The sequence below is a fragment of the Grammomys surdaster genome, unplaced genomic scaffold (genome assembly GCF_004785775.1).
Source record: "Grammomys surdaster isolate TR1022 unplaced genomic scaffold, NIH_TR_1.0 125793, whole genome shotgun sequence".
NCBI lineage: Eukaryota > Metazoa > Chordata > Mammalia > Rodentia > Muridae > Grammomys > Grammomys surdaster.
This window is the reverse complement of record NW_021620624.1, coordinates 1,423,807-1,437,628: the sequence shown is the minus strand read 5'-3', so window position 1 is coordinate 1,437,628 and position 13,822 is coordinate 1,423,807. Positions and strand designations below refer to the sequence as shown.

Sequence of the window (13,822 nt, the reverse complement as noted above, 5' to 3'; positions counted from 1 at the left end):
TAGATAGATAGATGATAGATAGATAGATAGATGATTGATAGATAGATAGATAGATAGATAGATGATTGATAGATAGATGATTGATAGATAGATAGATAGATAGATAGATAGATAGATAGATAGATAGATAGATGATAGATAGATCCAGTAGAGATTGGCTATAGAAGTCACCTTTTGGCAGTCAGCTGGAGTTCCCACAGAGAAAGTCCCAGTTAGAGCAGAGTGTCCCTTCAGGTGAGAGTTCCAGGTAAAAGAGCCTCCACCTGCCTCCTACTACAGGCACGAACACCATGGGATGTATAATAGTAACCTCTTGGAAGTGGTTGACTTTCTAGCTGTTCTCCTTTCCTTTTTTTTTCTTTTTTTTTTTCTTTTCTGGTTTTTCGAGACAGGGTTTCTCTGTGTAGCCCTGGCTGTCCTGGAACTCACTCTGTAGACCAGGCTGGCCTTGAACTCAGAAATCTGCCTGCCTCTGCCTCCCAAGTGCTGGGATTAAAGGCGTGCGCCACCACAGCCCGGTGTCTAGCTGTTCTCAATGACACAGTGTTTTAATTCTTGGGGTGTTTTGCTGGTCTCAAGGGCCTTGATTTATGGAGACAGAGTTCTTCAAGAATCCTGTTTTGTTCCTTTTCCAAACATCACACAGCAGGTGTTTGTTTGACATCAGGGTCCTTCTGGGGCTGTATGTCCAGTGCTGATGTGGTTAATTCATTACAATATCAATGAGCATATAGTGAAGGATGAAATTGTCAACATTCATTCATGTAACTGTCCTGTGAGAGTCTCACTCACTGCCTCTTTATGTTGGTTTTTCCCCTTAACTTTATAACACGGAGTTTTGCACAATCACATCCTTTAAATGTCCCTGTGTCTGGAGACTGAAAGGCATTTCTATGGCCTTACTGCCATTCATAGACGCCACACATTTACTCGATAAATATTTGAGTATCTGCATGTGCCCAGCACCAACCTAGGCACTGGGAATCAACCAGCTATGTTCTCTATCCTCACAGAGGGCAATAAAAGATACTGATATATCATATGACATTTTCCCTTTCAACCAACAAGAAAACTATAACAATTATAAAAGGTACATGGGGTTCAGGATGTAGCTCTGTGGGAGAACACTTGTCTACCATACATAGTGTTCTGGGTTCGAGTCCCAGCACCACAAAAATGGGTGTGGAAGGCACAGCCATAGACAAAATGCTTTGTGAACAAAATCTAGCATGGCTGTTAAGAGAATCTACCCACTAGTAGACAGCCTCAGTTCAAATCCTAACTCAGACACCATGTGATCTGGATTAAACTCTTACCACATATCTGAATAGTTTAATAGTCATTCAGAAGACAATAAATACTACACAAGCCTTAGTTCAGAAAAAAACATGAACTCTACCACTGACCTTAACAAGTAATTGGCAGCCGGCTGTGGTGATACAACCATTCACTGGCCTTGGGAGCTACAAAGGCACACAGTATTATCAAGGGCTCCAGGCAGCTAGACCTGGGTGGCTATTGCAAGAGGATGACTCCCCTGGCCACTAACCTGAAGTAAAACACAGCTGTTCCCCTCAGCAACTTCCTGCTCTCAGAACTAACTTGTGAGCTAAAGACAACTCCGGGTGACTGTTCCAGAAGAATCTAAATCGTAAGAAATATATTGTGGGAAAACATGGATTTGGAAGGAACATCGGGGGTCAGGTTCTCATCCAAATGTTGGAGAACCCCTTGAGTGACTGGAGTCCTTGCCTCTCTGACAACATTCCCCATGATGAAGGCTTGTGGTTTTACATAGACTCTTGTTACTTACTGAGCATTTATTCTGCCTGGCTCTGGAGCAGGGGTAATTCTGACCAATGAGAGTCTTCAGATGCTTGGAAGGAAAAATTCCCTGTCTTCTTGTAGCTTCTTGAGCCAGTCATCACTGGAGATGACTTAGGACTAACTTGTTCAAGTTCACAGAAAGAAGTCAATAAAACCAAATCTAGGCATTTAAAGGTGGGGTGTCTGGAAGACCATTCTGAAAGGTCTTCAAATGGTTCCAAGAAGTTTTACGTGGGATGAGAAACACTTTAATTCTTTGTCATTATATCTCCAATAAGATCCTCCCAATCCATCCTGTGGCCTAGGACAGGGGTCAGTATCAAGACTTGGACATCCTCATGTGAGACCCGAGAACATCAGTAGAATCCAGCAGCTTTTTAGCGGAAATTGGCACCTGATATCTCAAAATATATCTGTCCCTGAGAGTGAGAACTCAGTATCTGCATAAGAACAACAGCTTCTCTTAAACCATGGCAGTTTCCTTTCCACCTCCATTTTTTTTTAACGTGTATTGCACATGTTTGTGTATACATGGGCTGCTTTTGTTTTGTATATGTGTGGGAACATATTGTGCAGACCTGAAGTTGATATGAGAACCCATGCCCCATCCCTCTTCTTATTCCCTGAGGCGGGGGTCTCTCAATTAAACCCAGAGTTTACCAATATATAACTCTCACTAGCTAGCTTGCATGTGTTCCCTGTCTCCACCTTCTGCTGCTGAGACTACAGGTAGGTGCCACACCCACCTGGCATTTCCATGGGTTTCTGGGCATCTGAACTCTGACCCTCATACTTGCACAGCCAATGTTTAACCGCTGAGCTATCTCTCAGCTCCAAGTCCAGTTTTTTTCTAAATAAGTTTTTTCTTCTATATGTGAGAGGAGAGAGTTGAGACCTGATCAGCCAAGAGACGTGAGTAGTTAAGAGTCCAAGGCCTGAGCTTAATCCTCACAGGGAAGCTATGATAGGCTCTTATAAGCCAAATTCTCAAGCAAATGCTCCAGAATCCCCTGGACCATGGGTCAACAGTTTCTCCTGCAACATTTCTAGTGGCAATGAAGCATTTTAGGACAGACCACAACTCTATGTCATATACTCAATCATTCTGTCTCTGAACCTCAGACACAGCCGCAATAAACAAATGGACAGTAGCTAAGCCAGTATGAAGAAGGTTTTCTCAGGCCCAGGTACTGGGAATGGCAAACTCTATCACTCAGTCCTTACAACTGCTCTCTGAGGGAAGTCCCCATAGGCATGGACAGAGGTTTCTACATGGCCAGCCTTCTCTAATGTTTTCTCCTGAGGCAGCCAGCTCTCCATTCATCGGTTCATTAGCTGCCTAGCCTCTTCCTCATTGGCTGTCTAGCTCCTCCTTCACTGGCTGCCCAGATCTCCCACCAACACTTCCCTATGTAGATTCTGTTCTATTCTTCAGGCCGATACACACACACACACACACACACACACACACACACACACACGGAGAGAGAGAGAGATGTCCACTTGTATACATATATATCTTTTCTGCATCTGTTTCCCTCTATAAATGACTATTTTCAAACCCATCAGCACAACTGAATGATTTTATTTTTGGTTCATTATCTGTGATCTTTGACTAAAATGTTCACTTTTGTTCACAACTCTAAACCCAAAATCTAGAAAGACAACTGACACATGGCAGTCACTCCATAAGTACTTGCTGTTTAAGTTTTACATTAGAGAGAACAGGGCCAGAGCAGCCAAGTGGACATGCCTTTCACAGAGAGCCTGCCTTCATTAGGAACTCACATTCCAGAAAACAATCTCAGCCAGTGCCTTTTCCTCAGAATTAGTGGGACTGCCCTGAATCATCAGGGGTGGGACACTGAACCTGAATAAACACACTCCAGGAATCAACTTAGTAAAGCATGTGTGCCTGTGTTCAAAATTTGTATACTCAGAGAGCTGGAGAGATGGCTCAGTGATTAAGAGCACTAGCTGCTCTTTCAGAGGACCTGGGTTCAATTCCCAGCACCCACATGGCAGCTCACAACTGTCTGTAACTCCAGTTCCAGGGATCTGACACCGTAACACAGACATACATGCAGTCAAATAATCAATGTACACACAAAAAAATAAATTATTTAAAAAATTGTATGCACATAGTCAAAATCACCTGAAATATTTTGTGCCCCCACTGGGAAATTTTACAAAACTTAGAGATGTCAACATTCTCCTGAAAGTGGTTTCCATAGTAACATAACAGCAGAGCCAATGTACATGTGAAACCACAACCACTGCTTCTTTTCCCTCCTGAGGTCCACAAATGCCCAGATTCAAGAAATTCTCTCCTTGGGCACATATACTGTCACAATAAAATCCATGTATTTGAAGTTCATTTCATCTACTAAAGGGCCAGGCTAGAAAGCTCACATTATTAAAAGGGGGGTGGGGACGCATGCAACTGCTGACCCGGTTATGAAGAACAACAAATGATAGGAAATCACAACACTCTGACCATTTTTTCTTTTTTTTACTTCAAGCAATAATTTTATTTTTGCCAATTATTTTGCTCACAGCTTTGAGCAACTAGTTTTCACCTCCCTTTTTTTTTTTTCTTTTTTTTTAAACAAAGCATTCTACCCCTGGGGAGGAAAAATGAAGACCTCAAAAGCAAGTACAAATTGCTCATTTAAAGGACAGACATTAAGGATGCGGGGGCTTTTCTTCCTGAAACGCTCATCATTCTGCAGAAAGAATCCGAATCCTGTCCTGATTCTTCTTGGGCAGTGGAGCAATTTTGGGTTTTGTGTTAGTTAATTTTAATTTACAAAAGGGGGGGCTCCATTCTTGAGACACCACCGTTGCTATGAGACTTCTAGGCCACAACAGATGGCCACAAGAACAGTTCTCAGGCCAAGCCGGATCTCTGAAGCCCGCCACTCAGGCATACCATTAACATTCCTGGCATGCCTTCAGAGGCAGCTCCCCCAGCCACCTTCAGACTGGCTCTCCTGCAACTCCCACATTGGCCTCTCTGGTCAAGGGACCCTGGTGGGAATTTGTTGTAAATGACAGGGGCTTGCCTTTCCAGGGAAAGGGTGCTGCCTGGCTTAGAAGTGGCTCCAGGTGGCCACACCTGTGTATACACCCACAGACACACCCACCGTAACCAGTCATTTGTTTTTACGCTTCGCCTTACACCAGGGCACGGGCATTCTTCTCGATGGAAGCAGATTTAGTGCCAAGACAGAAGGGCTAGGGGAAAGAAAAGCTGAAGGATTTCTAATTTCAGTTTTTAGAAAAAAAGAAAGAGAGAGGAAGAGAGAGAGAGAGAGAGAGGGAGGGAGGGAGGGAGGGAGGAAGGAAGGAAGGAAGGAAGGAAGGAAGGAAGGAAGGAAGGAAGGGAGGGAAGGAGGACAGCTGGGACCCAGGCTTGTTATCTCTGTACTTTCAGAGGCAAGAGGATCACAAGTCCAAGGTCATCTTCAGCTACTTATTAAGTTTGGGGACAGCCTGGGCTACATGAGGGAGGGAGGGAGGGTGGGATAGAAGGCGGGTGGTATTTTCTATTCCATATTGTTATCATAACTGAACATATTACTCTGCTTTTGCCCCTTTCTCTGTCTTCCACAGTAGGATAATGATCCTGACCTACCTCGCCACCGATAAAGAAGTCAGTGAGGCGTGATTACTGAGTAACTAAGAAATCGTGGCCTAAAAGTAAGGTCACTAAACCCTCAGCTGCTGAGAAGCAAAAGATAAGAGCAGCCGGCTACTCCCCTCCCCTTGATGTCCAGCTGCTGAGCCTACCACCTTCGTGGCTGTCCGCCAGTGCTGACCTGAAGGCTTCACTGTCCCCTGAGAGCTTTATTGCTCTTGCTGGAGTTTTGGAACCCAGTAAAACAACAAAAAACAAAGCAAGCCTTAAACCCAGAAAAACAACAACAACAAAAAACAAAGCAAACCATAGCTTCTCAGGGCGGAGTTCATTTACATTCCATCCCAGAGTTTTCTTGGCCTGCAGTGCAAAAGCAAAGTTGTCCTTGGAGCCTGTTGCCAGGGCTCACCTGACCATGCAGGGACAACAGAGCCAACTCCCAGTTTCCTTCTAATGCTTCTGGATGTGGAGGGCTCTCCTGTCAGTGGGGTTAGCAGATTTGCCACAGATACACTGCTGCCCAGGCCTGTGGCTTTCACCCCAGAATCCAGTTCGAAATCTCCCATCTGAGAGGATAGTTTCCCAACTGTCCCAGAATAGAACCATTTGAATTACCGTGTGGTTTGTTTGTTTGTTTGTTTGTTTGTTTATAAAAGCATGCCTTTGAAAGATTTGGTCTAACCAGATGACAACCAGTGACATTTTAATGAAATCCAGAGGTAATGGTGGGGATGCTGCTATGTCCAGAGTGGCTGAACCTCAGTTTACCTATCAGATGCCTTGGCTGAATCACACAGAAGACCCTGGCCAGCTATTCAGCTTTTGAACTCATGGGCCTCCCTGGCTCTGAACACAGAGGCAGAGGCAGAGGCAGAGGAAAGGGGTTTAAGAGGAAGTATCTGCCAGCTGTAGCCTTCGGTTCATAGGGCTGAACCTTTCAAGCCAGCCAGTGGGGCGCACCATGTGGGGAGGGGGCTGGGCGGTTCTATTGAGCCCCATTGTGTGCAGTCCACCACACCACACAGCCAAGGACGGAATGAGCAGACATTCCACAGCTCCAGGAAGGAGACTTTTAAAAATGGTCGTCTCCAGGGAAACAATAAATTTAGATACTTAATCCCCACACCCTCCAATCTAGTTCTCTAAAGATACTGTTCTTGGAATGAAGTAGCTATGTGTCTACCCCAGTTACTACTGACTGTGTTCAGTTATATATCCGTGGCATCCTCCCACTCGGCACAAATGTACCGGGACTTTCCGAAGCTTTTCAATTGACTTTCTCCTGGCTGTATCTTTTAAGAACACTGAGCTTTTTTATGGTGACTTTTTTTTTTAAAGAGTACTGATTAAAGATGGCATTGATTCCTTCCAATACAAAACTTACCGACTCTTATTTCAGGACATTGCTTTTGATTTCTATATTTTCTTGGTCATAATTCACAAGCCAGGGGTGGAATTTTAAAATAAGAACTGATGCTGGATATTCACCATCTACTTCGATTTCAGGGCTTATTTCTTTCCAACTCTTTCCAGCACTTGGTATTATCTGACTACCTCCAGATCAACCTATATTTTAAACTCTCATCAACCAACATACCAAACGCATACATATTATAGTAACATGTCTGTGTGGTGATCACGTTTTCCCCGACAAGTGATGTCATGCTGAGGCTTTTACAGGTCAAAGCAATCATATTTAGTATTCACTGCTAAATCATATTTAGTTGCTGCTATAGGGAAAGTTTTTATAAAGATAGGCTATCTAATGGCGGAGATGGGAAACTCTGACTGATAAAATGCTGGAGAAGATTCATTTCAGGGTGATTAACATCGTTTCTGCTTGAAGGTTCTCTGAAAGCTTATCGCCTTCCTTCTACCTTTATCTGTCTTCCCCACGGCGGTTTACTACTTGACCAGAATCTCTGGGAACTGGTAAACAACTCTGTTCAGGGAGGTGCTCAATATCAGCTCAGAATCCCTTGACTTTTAAAAGGACCCTTGCCCATTTGTAAATTATTAAATTATTTTCATTAAAAACAAATTAAAACCCAAGATTAAACTAACACTGCTAGTCAGAGCAAGACAGGCAGCGCTGGTTTTGAACCCACTAATCTTTTCACCGACTCCTCCGATAACAAGTACTCTAACGGCTGCCCAAGTGGGGACATAGGATTGTCCTGGAAGGTGTAAAGAGAGCCAGGGCCCACCATTCCTAACCATCTTCACTGCTCCAGTATGGGGTCTGACTTCTGGAACACAGGGAGGCTTATACTCCAGCCCGGTGATACCATCTGATCCCCTCCCTAAAGTAGAATTCACCTAAGTCACCTGTGCTGAATAAACCTGGAAATGAGAAGTGCTTTGCCCCCCCCCCCCCCCCCACCAGCTAAAACTAAAGAGAACTGAAAAAACACTCAAATCAGAACAGGAAGCCTGGAGGTCGGCCCTCGGAGCCACCACAAGTGCCCAGCCTCACTTTGTATTTTCTCAAAAGTCAGTATATAGATCTGTTGGCTTTAACGAAAAGTCCCTTTACCCTCACGGAGTGAGTTCTCACCCAGTGGCAGTAAGTGAGTGGCGAGGGTCGCTGCAGTCTGTCAGGTCCCTCTCACCCTTTACAGCTCTCATCGTATCATCTTTCTGGCTTATCTGCCAGCTGGATAAGTCGGATTCTTCATAAAAGGCTTTGTCTCTATTTTCTCTATATTGCCATTTTTATCGAGATCAATGTAGAAGTAATGTCGGGGGAAAATAATAGATTTAAACGGACCTCACCTCACAGAAGTGGAACCACAGGTATCTCCATTGTCCTCAGTTATCTGGTGGATACTTCTGTCCGGTGTGACACACAGCCAAGCTGGTCCACCCGGCCTTGGAGGCTTGGGCAGGTGGCACAGAGGCCGACTGCACACTGGAAAGCCAGCTCCAGGAAGGCAGGGCTAAGACACAGGTGTCTGACAACCCAGGCACCTCAGCTCCTGGAACCTGTGCTGCCCTGATTAGCTAAGTACAAAGGCAGTTCGAATTACTGCCTCTCCCCAGCCAATCGCCTGCCGCCCTGTCTGACAGTAGCAGGCTCCTTGATGTCAGGGACATCCACTCACTGGCCAGAGCCGGTTTCTACCAAGCCTGCAGGCAATCCTGCTCCAGGCACCTTAGCGCTGTTTGTCAGGGTAGGAACTCTCTCTACCCGCCCATGGCGCCGCCCCAGGGTCCTCAAACACGCTGTGCAATGAAGGCAAGGCCAAGCAAAGGGTGTGTGTGTGTGTGTGTGTGTGTGTGTGTGTGTGTGTGTGTGTGTGTGTGCACTAGCAACCTCTGATGCCTCTTTCTCGCCTCCCTTGCCCAGTTCTGGACACACGGATCCCTATGAAGCTGATGGAACTCAATTTTTAATTAGCTGTGGCTTTGCAAGCGAGACTTCCTTACAGAGACTGGGAGACAAGGAGACATGAATACAAAGAAAGCCCTTTTTACAGTCACTGTTCTGAACAATGAAATCCAATAATGGAGGAAAAAAGATCACTTCAGATGTGAAAAATGGATAAAACTACTAGAAAAAAGAAAGAGACAAAACACTGCATTTTCAACTTCAGGGAAGTGGGCACTGCAGCCCACCTCTGGGCAGAGCTGTCCCAGGCACCCTAAAATGCAGTCAGCTGAAGCCTTTGTATGCCCCTGGACTGGCAATCCTTTGCAGCTGTATGGCTGGGCAGCGCTTGATTCAAGTTTGGTATTTGCCCCAGACTGTAGGGGTCAGCTTAACAGTAACCATAGACACAAAGAAGGAGAGAACAGCGCCCACAGAGAATGCGGCTCCAAGCGTGTCTGAGTTCGTGGGTATGTAAATAGATTTTCGTTTGACTGGGATGCTACGGTGTGTGCGTAAAGGGAACATTTAAGATTCACAGACAATTCATGAACTTCCTTGAACAAGAACGGAGATTGATTTCAGATTATTTCTTAGGTGAGGAAAAACTGAGCAAACATGCACAGATACCCTATCGCCCTCACAAAGGACATCCTAAGGCACACTCGGTAGCAAACACCATCCAGACACCGAGAAAGTCTAAAGTATCTCCAAGATGTCAGTGTGCTTCAAAGATGAGAAGAATTTCTCTTAAAGACTCATTCTCTATAAAGGTTGTCTCTCGTTCCACTTGACCTCCGGAGCTACCTTTAGCTCTTACTGTGAAATTCAAGGAGCGAGATGGAGGTAGGTTAGAAACAGCTTGGGTGGGGGCAACCAGGCAATTCTGATAAAACTCTTATCAGAAAAAGAGAACTTCTGGTAGATTTTGCATTGTAGATATAGCCTTACTTTGAAAAGACAGCCTTCTGGAGGGGGGTGTGGAGTGGGGGGGGTAGCCTAGTGATACAATACTTATTTAACCAGAGTGAGAAAGGTGGAGTTGGATTCCTAGCAAACACATATGCACACAAACGCTCGCAGACACACACACACACACACTTCGACTCCTACCTTTCGTTTTAGAAAGGCGAAGTTGTGCTGGGTGCAGTGGCACATGCCTTTAAACTCAGCATTCAGATGCGGGCAGATCTCTATGAGTTCGAGGCCAGCCTGGTCTACAAAGCAAGTTCCAGGACAGCCAGGGCTACACAAAGAAGCCCCGTCAAAACAAACCAAAGATGGCCTTGTTTTCCTTTCCCTGTCTTATGACCCGTCAGACTTCAAGAGCATCCAGGGTACAATTAATCTTGAATATATCCAATTTTACAACTTCCTGTTGCTGACCAAGACCCTATCTCCAACTCCAGGGTGCAGAATGACTAATTGTTATGTCTGACATCTGTCTATCCAGCAGCCTTCTGGTGGGAATGCCATTCCTCAAACAACAATATTCCCGGGGAGAATATATATATATATATATATATATATATATATATATATATATATATAGTGTGTGTGTGTGTGTGTGTGCATGTGTGTGTACAGCACATGTTTTCATAGATACTCTGTTATAGTAATAGAAATCTTGGTGAATTTCTAGGGAAGCTAAAACAGGCAAGAAAAGAACCTCTCTAAATTCTGTTGAATTAAAGTGTATGTCCTTATACAACTCATGAGTGGAGAAAGCAAACCACTGCAGCATCTACAAAGAATTGATGCTGGTGCATGGGGTATGGCTCAGTGGTTGAGGGCTTGCTTAGCATGTGTGAGGTTCTGGGTTAAGTCTCCAGTGGGTGTGGTGAAGGGGGGTGTGGCCCATCACAGAATGAGATTGCAGCATGTGACCTCTGACTTTGGTCCACTACAAAAGCAACAGCAATCGCTTGTGGTTAAACCTGTAGTTGTTACCATGCCTGTAGCGATGGGAAGTCATGTTCTTGAATCATCCTTAAAACGCTGTAATTATTATTCCAACCTTACAGATGAGGAGGGTATGAGTAAACTGTTAAGCACTTCATAGTGTGTAGTAGAACATCAGGGAACAGGGAGGTCTACCCTGTGGTAGACGACCCCAAACCCTACACATTACCCATCATCCCCTATGATTCAGACTGACGTTCACTAGTGACTCCACACAACCTGCTAAATCCTTCGTTTCTTTTCCTCTGAAACGGTCACCCATCCGATGTGGGGACGGGGGATGATAACATCAGTAACCCACTCAGCACAATGTCTGGTCAATGGCAGAGCTCTGGGTTCCCCAAGAGAAAGGGCTCTTCTCCCCTCCTTCATCACAACCTGAAGTGAGGCAACAGCGTGTGTCTCTTCACTCTGAGTAGTCATCAGTAGTCAGGTAGTGTCTCACAGGCAGACAGCAAAGCCTGGGGTCCTCCAGTCGGGTAGGACCTGCTGTGGCTCTCACAGAGTGTGTGTCCCTCAGAGCTTGTGGGTCAGACGCTGCCATCACTGTGATGATCCTGGTAGGAGTGGAGTGTGTGTGTGTGTGTGTGTGTATGCGCATTCGTGAACTTATAACCTTTAGGAAGAGTCTTAGAAGAGTCTAGTGGACTAAAGTAATGGACTGAGCCACTGGAAGTCCTACCTTGAAAAGCATTAATGGAGTTCTCAAGAGGGTAGTTCCTATCTATCTATCTATCTATCTATCTACACATATTAATGTTATATTATTAAAGATAATATTACTATTATATTAATTTTATATATTTATATTAATATAAATTTTAATGCCAGGCATGGTGACACATATCTTTAATCTCAACACTCAAAATGCCAAGTGGATCTCTGTATGTTCAAGGTCAGCTTAGTCAATATAGCAAGTTCCAGGCCAGCCAGGGCTACAAAGTAAGACTGTCTCACAAAGCAGTATGAATTTTTAGGTTACTATGCAGACTGATGTGTTCATCATGACATCCTCATGCATACATGTCACACACTTTGTTCTCATTCATTCCCTGTCCATTGCCCTCCTCTGTAGTCCCTTCCCAACTCCAGGTGGCTTCTCTTCTTCCTCAGTTTGTCCCCTTTCTTCTTTGTGTATTAAACAAAGAACTTTATAAAGCACCTGGACTGTATTTTGTTATAACAATGGAAAGTTGTCAAGTACAGATACCCTTCACAATCACTATAGACTACTTTGATGCAGAAAAGCATCTCACACTGGAATGTATACAAATCCTCTTCATTTAGCAGAGGAATTGGGTACACAAGACTGCTTGCTTCTCTGTCCGCCATCGCCCACAGCACAGGTAAGACCCTACCCTCAGGCCTATCTCTTCCTTACGTCTCTCCAGAGTTCCAGGGCACATCTCGGACAAGTTCACAAATATCTTTACTCCCAATTTCCTTACTAGAAGAGGGATTAACATCTACTCAAAGCAATGAAACCCTCAGACCAGAAGGGTGGAGGCTTGCCTTCTCTTCCTGTTCTGCCACTGATTGGCAAAAGAACTGAGAGCAAGTCACTTACCATGACACACTATGTCTCAGCCTTGGAGGATCCTGGTCCAGATCATCACCGTGCATCCTCCCATGTCATTTTCTTCTTTTCTTTTTCTTTTCTTTCTTTCTTTCTTATTTTTTTTGTGGTGAAGAAGGAATTAAAGACAATATACTAGGTGAGTCTTTGACAGAATATGATGTTTTTATTTTTCCTTTTCCCTAAAAGCCAGTAGCCCCTGGACTGTGGCATATCCTGTTTTCCTAGCACCTTTTCAAAAACAAACCCAAAGACTGGAGGGTTTCATGTTACCCTGCAGTCCATGATGGATAGCCTCAGCATCTGAAGGATTTCCCTTAATGATTTGCACATGTCCTCTCAGGGTGCCTGTTCACAGTTAGAGATGAAGGTCCACAGTGGGAAGGCTGCGCCAGAAGCCGAAGCATGGTTCCCTTTACTGGCTTTCTACTCTTTGGCTGAACTCAGCATGTTTACCTTTCTCTAGGAGTTGGGGGCAGATGGTATGTAAGGTGGATTTGGATGTCTGTCGGCCCTCTTGACTGCATATTTATGAATTATTCTCTAAGCTCAAAGACCTTTCCCTCAGTAGGTTTTTGAAAATGAGACATTTGTCCTTAATACTCTCAGGAGGAATGTAAGGAATTTTATGAATGGAGGAGACAGAAAGAGCCTCTTGGTGTTTGACCTGCTTTCCTTTTCCTAGAGCACTCACCAACTTCCAACATACTATGTGCACTGTCCGAATGTAACTGTGTGCATGTTGTATGTACTGTCTGTTGCCTGTGCTCACAAGAATGTCTGCTTCTTGAGGACAAGCATGCTTGTTTATCGTGTTTGAGTCCCAGATACATACAACTGCTGGCTTATATTAGATGCTTATTCAGTAAGTTAGGAATTACCAAAAAAAAAAAAAAATCACGTAAAAGGTTCAGAAGAAGTGGTACTTTTCACATATCCCTTATAGAATTCACAGTCTGTGTCTGTGTTTGTGTGCGTGTGTGTTCATATGGGTGTGTGAGTGTGAGTGTATGTGGGAGGGGGAAGGCTATGTCCAGCCAGGTAGTGGTGGTTGTGGTGCACACCTTTGATCCCAGCACTTGGGAGGCAGAGGAAGGCAAATAGGGAAAATATATGAATTAAATGATACACTACATCAAGTAGACTTAATAGAAATCTACAGAACATTCCATCTAAACACTGCAGAATATACATTTTTTTTCTCTCAGCGTTCCTTGGAACTTTCTTTAAATTAGATTGTACACTAGGGCACAAAGCAATTTTGATCACTGATGAAATTCATTATATTTTATTTGATCACAACGGAATAAGACTGCAAATCTGTGGTAAGAGAAACCCTAGAATGCACACAAACTCCTGGAGTTCAAACAGCACACTGCTGAATGGTAAAGGGATACTTGAAAATCTAATAAGTAGACTTTAAAATTCTCAGAATTAAATGAAAATA

At 44.2% G+C, this 13,822-nt stretch overlaps 1 protein-coding gene across 1 annotated transcript in view; it reads right to left on the bottom strand.

Moving 5' to 3' along the window:
• The window catches only part of Shroom3 (shroom family member 3), a 151,418-nt gene extending 143,126 nt beyond the window's left edge, over positions 1–8,292 (bottom strand). The window contains exon 1 of the mRNA XM_028789199.1: positions 8,243–8,292. The gene's annotated coding sequence lies outside the window, so the exon portion shown is untranslated. The remainder of the gene's footprint in view (positions 1–8,242) is intronic.
• Between the last annotated feature and the right edge of the window lie 5,530 nt (positions 8,293–13,822).